Here is an 11,549-nt window from a genome sequence, read left to right as displayed (position 1 = left end):
TGCACGATCAAATGATTGAGACACAATTTCCGCCAATGAAGACACAATCGAATCCCACAAGAGACGAATGATAGACACATGATCAAAATGTGAGATTGCATAGGATTACTTTCAACGGGTAGATCAAGAATAACTAATCCTATGAGATCTTTGGAAATGATGGGATTTATATCCTAACCCCAAAGGAAAAGTTTTTAGTCTTCGCACATTTTAACAGTGTTACCTGAAGGCATCAACCCTAATTCTAATCTAGCGGAGTGGAGAGAGGATCTCGACTCATGACTTTGTTTGTGTACATAGGACCGATCGTAGCCATTGGAAGATGGACTACGGCCTAATCTAGACACAAATGGGTAAGATATCCTAAACTAGGCTCACACATGTGGTGCACATGTGTTCGTATACTGCATGCATGTGTGGGTTAATCTAGGGGTAAGGCCAAGAGTCCCCTTAGCGCGAATCCATGTTCGATATACTGTACCAGTGTCCGGCGTATCAGTACGTGAACAAGAGATCCGTTTACGCACCATAAAGGTACTAGGCTAAGGGTGGAATGCTTCTCTAGCACAGAGGCACCAGGTGATGAAATCCCAGTCAACCATGCTAGATAACACTCCGGGTTCCTAAAATAGGACGTGTGTGCATGTGAAATGCAAGGGTTTAGATGCAAGTGATGTAAGTGTGTGCAATAAGTTCGCGCAATCTATGATGCCTTCAGGTTTTGTTAAATTAAGTTCGAGTAAAATATGATGAGAAAATAAAACGAGACAAACTAATCTAACAAGTATAGAGTTTTTATGAGCCAGTTAAATTAAATTCAAATGAATTATCTTTTGAAATTTTAATGAAGTTAGGTGATCCCCAGCAGAGTCGCCAGACTGTGGGACACGATCCCGCGAGAGGGGCGTGGGGCGCGAGCCGCCGCGCGCTCTCCTTTGGTCTCTCGTACCCACGCGATTGGCGTGTGCTTCTTAGTGTTGATTTTAATTCGTCTTTTATGTGAACTTGGGATCGCTAAGGCAATCCGAATTCCACACAAAAGATACTGACAGAGTCGCCACCTAGATGTGGGATCTAGGACCCGTGATTAACCAGAAATCTAGACTCGCTACCTGGTTACAAGAATGGAAGGTATGGGGATTTATCCACCACATGCACCATTCCTGCCCGATAATCGGTCTTCGGTTCCAAAAGCTAACTCTTTTGAATTTATTTTAAATGGCTCATTCAACTCTATGTTAATGTGCGAACTATGTGACATGCATCCTATGATCTAATTTCAATATGAATCCTAAATGTGTATTTTGATTTCTTAATTTGTCTGGATTCAATCTAAGTGCAAGTTCTCCTAAGATTCTAATCTCATGGAAGATCCTAAATGATTTAATTAAGAATTTACAATAAAATTAATATACAAAACACCACAATTTGTTGTAGTGCCGACTCGCGGATGGTATGCCATCTGACATCCAAGCTGCCTACGTACCCAAGCCTCACTGGGATCAGAGTCGACGTAGTTCGGTGCACCTAAGCTAAGCTACATATGCCTAACTCAACTAAGACACCGACCTAGACGGGATTGACTGTTTCAACAGTTTTAAGAGAAGTTGTTTAATTCAAGTTGAGGATTTTATTATCTTAGGATTTCATCGAAGATGCTATATGATTCTTATCTAAATGCAAGTTGTCCCTTAGACTAATGCAGGTTAGCCTACATCCTAGTCTACTAGGCATGTCTTAGGGAAAGATGAGGTGACTAGTGTAACTAGACCTATGGTACGGTTGCTATACATAGCAAGCGTCCGTGATGAGGCTGGACTCCTAACTCTAGGACTCCCTAAAACTTAGGACACGACACAACACTAGTGTTCCTAAATTGGGCTCTAATGGTTCTTAGATTGGAAACCATAATCCAATGGTTCCGGAAGACTCGAGACAAATCAATTCAAATTCTTGAAGTTAATTAATTTCAGATTTCATGGATTTTCGATTTATGGACACTTGAGGATTACCAATGGTTCTAGGGTTCACCAATTTCGGCCCAGAATAGCATCCAAGGAAGGGAATCGTGCGTTCTTTCCTTGCGCAATTTAATACTTAGGTTATAACATCTTATTGCCTGGCATATCTCAGGATTTCCGTGGACAGTAACCTCGGAGCCAACAACATGCTATAGCTTAAGTATTCAAATTGTCAAAGATCGGTTGCAATTGGGATACGATTATGGATGCACTGACCATTTTTCCAGGGAATTCTAATGATCCTAAGATTTCTGTTTCAATGGATTAAGGAGTTAATGTGTGACAGAGATTTAAGGTTCTTTAGAAATATTCAGATGATTTTCAATTAATTTCGGATTTTCAATGAATTTTATCAATTTTAAACATATGAGTGATTTTACAAGTGAAATTGTAGCAAACGAATTCGAAATGAGTTGAAATTTATACAGCAGCAAGATATGATGAAATGTAGCTTACGGAAAGAGTTTTACAGATTTTTACATTAAGCTCATATTTAATTTCGATTTAACAATTGATTGACCAGATTGCACAAATAACACAGAAACCACTAGAAATATGAATCTAAATTCAATGAAATTTCTACATTAATAAGATATAAGTAAAAATAACATACTGAGAAATTTTCATGAATTTTGGAAACCATTTACTATCAGTTTCAGATTTTTTAATTTTCAGACCAGATTATGAATTAACCCTACATCCCATATGAAAACAGATCCAAATCACTTGAAACTTTTACAGTAACTAGAAATGTGAGATTGAAGACTACTGTAAAAATTTTAAGAATTTTAGTTGTGATCTGATGTCAGTAACAATTCCTCCAAAAGCTGGTAAATTTCAAAGAAAGCATAAAATAATATACCAAACAAATTCTCAAAATTCTCAAAATTTCATGGTAGAATGTACTGGTATCATATTAGTTTCCCACGAAATTTCATTAATTTTGGAATTCATTTAGTATATATTTTATTTTCGAAACACTCATGGAGATCATGATTTTGAGCATACATATTTAATTTTCAACTAAATCCAATTAAATTCTAAAAATCATGCAAATATACCAAATAATTCTAGAAAAATCTAAAAATTAAGTACCTACCTGTGATCGAAATCCTCGCCGAATCCGAGAGCCGAAAAATTCGAAAATCGCACCGCCGCTTGATCCGCTTCCGCTTTCTTTCTCTTTTTCTTTGTTTTATTTTCTTTTATATTTTTTTTTATATGGAACAAGGGAGAGAGATGGGGAGAAACAAATAAGGAGAGAAAGTAGATAATGATAGTGTGAGAGTGAGAGAGTGAGAGATATTGAGGGAGAGAAAGAGAAAACTATCCAAAAACAATGTGTTCTTCTTTTTTTTTTTTTCTTCCTCTCATCACCTCTCTTTATATAGTGAAAAACTTAGTGGAGAGGTGGAAATAAACAATGAGAATGGTGGGTGTGGTGGAGAATAATGGAAATAAACAATGAGAATGGTGGGTGTGGTGGAGAATAATGGAATATATAATGGTAATGGTGGGAATTGTGGTGGGGAATAATGGAATATATAATGTGAATGGTGGGTGTGGTGGAGAATAATGGAAATAAACAATGGTAATTGTGGGAATGGTGGTGGGAATAATGGAATATATAATGGTAATGGTGGGAATGGTGGTGGGAATAATGGAATATATAATGGTAATGGTGGGAATGGTGGTGGGAATAATGGAATATATAATGGTAATGGTGGGAATGGTGGTGGGGATAATGGAATATATAATGGTAATGGTGGGAATGGTGGTGGGGATAATGGAATATATAATGGTAATGGAGATAATGGTGTTATTTTAAAGGGAAAAATGAAGTTAGTGGAAATGGTAGAGAAAGTTAAGTCATGCTAATGGTGAGTCCCACATCAGCGGGTTCCGCACAAGCGGGTCCCACATCAGCGGGCCCTACACAAGCGGGTCCCACATCAGCGGGTCCCACACAAACGGGTCCCACATCAGCGGGTCCCACACAAACGGGTCCCACACTAGCAGGTCCCACACTAGCAGGTCCCACACCAGCGGGTCCCACACAAACGGGTCCCACACTAGCAGGTCCCACACTAGCAGGTCCCACACCAGCGGGTCCCACACAAACGGGTCCCACACTAGCAGGTCCCACACTAGCAGGTCCCACACCAGCGGGTACAAATTCTCCCTAGTTTAGATTTTTCTGAATAATCCTTCTCAACATTTAGCGGGAAAATGCGAAACACGACGGAAATGACCAAAAATATTTAGAAATGTAACAAACGGATGCGGGAAAGAAAGACATTGGAAAACCGACGGAAAACAAACCCTAATTTCTTTATCGATTAAGGTAGAGCAAAATGGGGTGTCTACAATTATAAACTATGATGCCTAAGACATCTAGACCACTAAACTAGACTCGACCTAAAAGACCGGACTACAACTTGTTATTAGAACTTCTTTAGCGATTATTTATATTAAAGTAGATTGTGGATTTTAGGACTCTCTATATGCCCTAACTAGATGCAAGTTTTTAAACCCTAAACTAATGCAGGTGGTTCCTATATCCTATGTGTAACTAGGCATACACCTAAGGAAAACCGTAGGCTGACTAACGCTTCCTACTCTAGTCATCAGTCGGAGGAGGGTATTGCCAACTAACCGGACAGAGGTGTCAAACTCCTAGCTAGGACAAACTCCTAACTCTAAAATAAACACAAAACACCAAAACAAACACATACCAACACACAACGCATCTAGGACAAAATCCTAACTCTAGAGGAAGAGCTTTTCGAAAACAGGTTTATTAAAAAGTTTTGAAATATTTTTGTATTTTTGAAAAGTTTAAATGGTTTATTTACAAAGTTTAACTGGACTTGGGATAAAAACCCATGCTGCCTACATACCTCGTGGAAGAGGATCAATCAAACGTAGTTCAGAAACAAACTTTCCTAGTACGCTTAAAACAATATTATTAAGATGTTTCAAATATTTTTGGTGTTTTATATTTCTAATATTTTTGAGTTTTAAAATTTCTAATATTTTTTGATTTTAAATTTTTAATGTTTGTAGATTTTAAAGTTTTTCACTGTTTATGAATTTTTAAATGTTTTAAACCTTTTAAAAAACAAGCCAAACAGCATACTAGGGCCAAACCCTAGGGCTGAAGGGGAAACCCCGAAACAAGCAAACTCACTAAAAGTGAAATAATCCCAAAACGAGTAAACTAGTGAAAATGAAATGATCTCAAAGAAGTAAACTAATGTATGACTGAGATAGTCTCTAATAAAGGGGAGTGGCAACGACACTAAAGGATAAACTTTTAACTGAAAGACAGACACTCTAGCTAAAAGATAAACTCCTAGTCTATACGATAGACTCCTAAACAAACAACACTAAAAGGGTGCCAGTAAGTCAAATAATGACCAACACTCTAAAAGTAGATGCAAATGAGTCAAAGAATGTCTTATACTCTAAAAGTGGGAGCAAATGAGTCAAAGAATGTCTCACACTCTAAAAGGAGGGGGCAAATAAGTCAAAGACTCTAAATACTCTATAAAGGGGGTGCTATGAGTCAAAGAATGAATACTAACACAAAAGAGATAAACAATGGTGCTAGTGAGACTGGGCAAGTCTTCTAGACACAAAGGTGGGCTTTAAGTATCCTTATCATCACCCTTGCAATGATAGAGGTGATTTAACATCTGAGAGTGTCTAAAAGATTGGGTTAGTCTATTAACTAAAGAGGAGAGCGCTACTAGGACCAAACAAGTCCCCTAAAGATGGGCTTGGGATAACTCCTTCACCGCCCTTGCAATGAGGGAAGGATTAAAGGAAAAATGATGATGTGTGCAGAAGATGTAATCAATGGGCAATGATGCAACCGAGAGGCAAGAGATGTAAGCAATGGATCTCAAAGACGAAATGAGACATGGCATGTCTCCAAGAATGAAGCTTGCAAGATTTGGAAGGTTTAAACATGTTTTAGAAGTGATTATAAAAGTTTTAGATGTTAAGTTGTCATTTAGTTCAAGAACCGGAAGAATGGAGCAAGCTTGTTCGTGGTGTGTCTCTAGCAAGGTCCTAGCATCTTTTAATGCTTAATTTCAATTTTTTAAAGATATTTTCAGCATGTTTTATTCAGGTTTGATCATGATTAAATCATTTATTTGCATACATCATTGATTTCAATCACTTAGCATTGAAAAGATATTGAAAGCACACAACACAACATGCAAATTTTACTAAAAATGCCCAAAATTCTAAATAAATCATAAGAATTACTCCATATATGATTTATAATCTGCTAACATGCCCAGCATATTAAAAAACATCAATTTGAATTAATCTAAGCTCAAAACTACCTTAAAAAAAATTCCACAAAACATGCAATTTTCACCAAAAGTGTAAAAATACCAAATAATTATTGAAAATTATTCAATATATCTTGTTAGCATGATCATCATATCCAACTATAAGCATTAAAAATGATTTAAGCCCAAAATAGTCTTGAAAAGCAATAAAAGGCAAAACCACAACTAAAGATGCAATTTTCACAAAAATGTCCCAAAAATGGCAAGTAAATCATGAAAAATATCCAAAAGATGATTCATGACTTTTTACCAAGCTCAAAACATAAAAATAACCACTAAAAATGATTAGAGCTCATGTTGTCCATGATTTTCAAGAAATTGCATAGTTATGTCATATAGTGTAAAAAATGCAACTTTGCATTGAATTTCGGACCCCTCAAACATCAAAATCATAAAACACCATGCTAGTCAAAATTATAGACCTTAGCATGAGTGACATTCTCTCAGTTGACCACTTCGTTTGGATCTGGCCGGAAGTGGCCGAAAAATGGCGGCTTCCGATCCATCACCATTAAAAGATATTAGTCTTTTAGCTGAAAGTTCGCGCTCAGTTTTGACATTCAAAACATCGTTTCTGGAAACTTTTCTCAAGGACAGTTTTAAAAAATCATTCAAGGAACAACTTTGTCTTCTACGGCTCCGGCCAGATCCGGCCAGAAGTACCCAAAAAATGGCCGACAATCTGATATTACAGCAAATACAGTTTTACCAGAAAACTGAAATTTTGAAAGTGATTTTTGACAAACCAGACATTGTTTCTGGAAAAATGTACATATTGACAAAGTTTTAAGAACTCTCGTGATGAACAACTTTGTCTTCTATCGCTCCTACCGAATCCGGCCAAAAGCAGCCTAGAAGTTACTCGACGCGATAAATTTTCCAAAAACTTACAAAAATTAACACATTGAATGACTGAAACTTCAAAAGAGCGTAACTCTCTCATCCTTTGGCCAAATTAGGGCCATAATATGCGAAATCGAAGATCTTGGAATGTTCTACAACTTGTTGCGATCCATTCCTTTCAGATTTGACCAAAAATTACCAAAAATGATGAAAAACAAATCCGAACAGCATGTAATTTTGAGGTTTTTCAACATCTTGCAAGAGCATTTCACATCAAAACCCTAGATCTATCATGTATTTCTCTAGATATTCACATTACACACATATTAACACATATATTTTTAAATTCCAAAGCCTAACACATCAGATCTAAAGATTTTCACAAAAAGATTCTAAAAATTCACCATTTTAGCCTAAATGTCCAGTTGAAATATTAAAATTAGCATAACTTCTTCATTTCTTAGTCAATTTTAGGCCACAATATGCCAAATCGAAGATCTCAACTAGCTCTACACCTCCGTCCAAAATATGTGTACAAATTCCAACCAAAAATTGATGAAAAATGACAAAAATCAAGCTGGACAACACATAGCTCTGCTAGTTTCACATCGAAATTTAAATAGAACTCAAAATCTGAGGTGAATTGCTTTAGATCTTTATGAGTCATGTTTTTAAACATATTTTAGTAGATTTTAGCCCTAAGTTACTAGATCTAACTCTTTTTAAGCATTTTTCACTCAGATTTCTCATTTTAGGCTAAATATTCAAAGAAAACTTAAAATAAACTCAAAATCTACTATCTTTGTGCTCTCCTCTTGGATCTCTCCTTGAAAGCTTCTTCTCATCCTTCTTTCTCTCTCTAGATCTCCTTCTTTCTCTCTCTAAAACTCTTTCTCACTCTAGAATTCTCTCTCTTTCTCTAGAATCTTCTCTCACTCTAGAAAGCTTTCTCTCTTAAGCACAAACCCTAGATCTAGGAGAGAGATCCCCAAACGAGGGCCCTTGATCTCCTATTTATATAAAAAATGCATTAATTTTTTACCCCCATAAGTTTCCCCAAACAACCCTCTTTTATGTATATTTTGTGCTTTGACTAAAAATTGGGTAATTTCTTGTAAAATTCTTCATAGGTGACTTTTCAGGGATAATGCACCCCCCTTTCTGCTCTAGTGTAAAAACTGGCTGGCTTACAGGATATTTCACTCCCCTTTTGCACTACAATTCTAATTCGGCTTGTCTTGTTGGGTTTTTTTTAATGGATTTTGACGAAATTTTAAAGGGACCTACTTGATATCATAACCTACCCTAGGATACAATTTGGGACTTTAAATCATTCATTTATTAGGTTTTTATTCAAAACAAGATGTAAAGGGGTTCGGTCAAAATAAGGTGTCTACAATGAACTTTTGGTGTATAAGCAATAACATGTCTTCTGAACCATGCTGATGACTCTGAAGTGTATTTGAATTCTGAAAACCTTTGATTTTGATCTGAACCTAGACATTGAATTTCTTTATTGCACCTTGAATTTAGATCCTTATTTGACATGCACTACATTTACTTTGTGCCAACTGTTCAGTTGAGACTTTAGTATTCAGTTTTGACTTTGTTATCTGACTCTATTGAGCCTTGTTATGATTAGATTGTACTTAGAGTAGTGCTTTATTATGTATTGAGCTTTTCAGCTGACTGTAGTTATATAATATTTTCAGGTCTTGACCCTCGTGAAGTTAATGAGGAACAGGACTCCTAGCTTTCGATTTGGACTTTGGCTCGGAGATTAGTTTAGTTATTTTCAGTTTATTAGGAAGTGAGTATTCTGAATAAGATGTAAAGACCGTATTATTATTTTGCTTTGACTCAGGGGAGAGCTGAGATTTGATTTGAATTTATTGGGTCCGCATTATGTAAATACTTTGATATTTTAGTTATGGATTGTTAGATTTTTTTTTCTGTTATCGCTTTGTAGCCTTGTACATTTGCGGGACTTGTCTTTGTAGGTGTACGATGATGTCATGTCCTACGCCCAAGGTGGGGTTTGGGGCATGACAATAACATTGTTAAAAGTCTCATTGCATATAGAAGTAGAAGTTTGATTACTATCGTCCTCATTAGACAAAACATGATGGTTATAGCTGATTGGTTTGCCCTTCAAATCCTAATAGTGGTCAACTATATGACCTTCATAACCACAATAGAGACACCCTCTAGGTCCATGGCCTGCGCTTCTACTTCTTTCTGTCACTCGGCCTCCACCACAGCCAGAACCATGACCACGAACTCTCCTACCATTATAATGTGGGGTGGGTCCTAGCCAAGTAATGCAACCCAAATCCTACGGGCTGATTTGTTTCTATTTTCTTGCATATCACTTAGGCTAGATTTATTTCTATTTCCATGCATGACCAAATAAGGAATTTGTCCATTCCATGCATAGTTAAATAAGGTCATTTAGGATTGAGTTTACTTTTTATATTTAGGTTGCCTTTAATATGAATGTGGCAATTTTAGATGTTTCTTTTTGCTTGTATGAGGTTCCATTTTTAGAATTCCTCCTAATCGATAGAAGGAGGTGAATGAGACATGTAATGAGACTTTAATTATAGAATGAAATTTTCCTTTGGCTTTTGAGAACTTTTGGTTGCTTGGATTAGTACCTGCAGGAGTATTTTCTAGTTTCGCTCTGAGAAACTCGACTTCGACGGGATCGAAGTAAATCACATCCCCTTCGACAGTGATCAAAGTTTTCTATTCCCTACGATGGTGTTCGAATGGCCCCTTTTTTATTTATTTTATCAATCTTGCATCCGCTGCTGCGCCACGAACAGCGTCCAGATTTTTGGACTGCATCAGTTGGTATCAGAGCTGACTCCTTCCTTGGGTTGAAGAAAAAGTTTGGTAGCAAAGTTTGCGTGGATTCTTGATGGCTACAGATTATCTTTGATCACTTCAGAGAAGAGTTGCCGAGTGCCAAGATTGGGAGCTAACATCACATTTGAGATCATTTTATTATTATTTAGAAGAAGAAATCATAATTGGGAGTCACTACCAATTTATGATGAATATTCAGAGGATGGATATTTAATCTTTCCTAAAAGTTCTAATGGTGATTTATTAACGTTTGATGGTGACAAAGTGACCAACAATTCACTGGAAGAGGTAATCGATGAGTCTTATGGTATCCAAAACAAAGCTGTAATCGATGAGTCTTATGGTATCCAAAACGAAGCAACAAAAAAAATTAGATTGGATATCTCATTTGGTGAACCTGTGAAGATTAAAGTGATATGTGAATGGTAAAATTGTGCATTGATTTCTTTATCAGTTTATCTTGACCTATTTTTATTAGATCTTATATTGAAGCCTACAACGGTTACTCTTGGCTTCAAGCTCATTGAAGATCAGGAAAGAATATATTTTTATCTTGGGAATTATATAATGTGGTTAGGTAAATTTCAGTTAATGATCTTTCTTCGTTACTTCAAAACTACAGGACGAGTATTTTTAAACCATGGAAGAATGATGGAGGCGAAGACCACTGAAAGCATGTGCTGTTTGAATATTCAAATCCGATGACGGATTTTCTCCAACCCGGGGAGACAAATGCAACTCAAATCCTATGGGTTGATTTGTTTCTATTTTCTTGCGTATCATTTTGGCTAGATTTATTTCTATTTCCATGCATGACCAAATAAGGAATTTGTCCATTCCATGCATAGCTAAATAAGGTCATTTAAGATTGAGTTTACTTTTTATATTTAGGTTGCCTTTAATATGAAGGTGGCAATTTTAGATGTTTATTTTTGCTTGTATGAGGTTCCATTTTTAGAATTCCTCCTAATCTATAGAAGGAGGTGTATGAGACATGTAATGGGACTTTGATTATTGAATGAAATTTGCCTTTGGCTTTTGAGTTCTTTTGAGAACTTTTGGTTGCTTGGATTAGCACCTGTAGGAGTATTTTCTAGTTTCGCTCTGAGAAACTCGACTTCAACAGGATCAAAGTAAATCACATCCCCTTCAACGGTGATTGAAGTTTTCTATTCCCTACAACGGTGTTCGTAGGGCTCATTTTTCATTTATTTTATTAATCTTGCATCCTTTGCTGCGCCATGAAGAGTGTCCAGATTTTTGGACTGCATCACCAAGGATATTTTTGGCATACGGTAGTTTGAGTAGCTAGCATGTCTTTTACTCATTCTTCTTTTCATGGGATAGAGGAGTGGAAAGAAGGGCTTTCTCAAGATCTTGTGAAAGCTTTGCAATGCCTCGAGGCCTTAAGAAGAACAAGTTTGAAGGCCACGAGTACATGGCTTGG

Source organism: Tasmannia lanceolata, unplaced genomic scaffold (assembly GCF_043159265.1).
Source record: "Tasmannia lanceolata isolate RefF3 unplaced genomic scaffold, GAP_Taslan_0.1 ptg000036l, whole genome shotgun sequence".
NCBI lineage: Eukaryota > Viridiplantae > Streptophyta > Magnoliopsida > Canellales > Winteraceae > Tasmannia > Tasmannia lanceolata.
The sequence above is the reverse complement of the archived record's forward strand: the minus strand, read 5'-3'. Positions refer to the sequence as shown.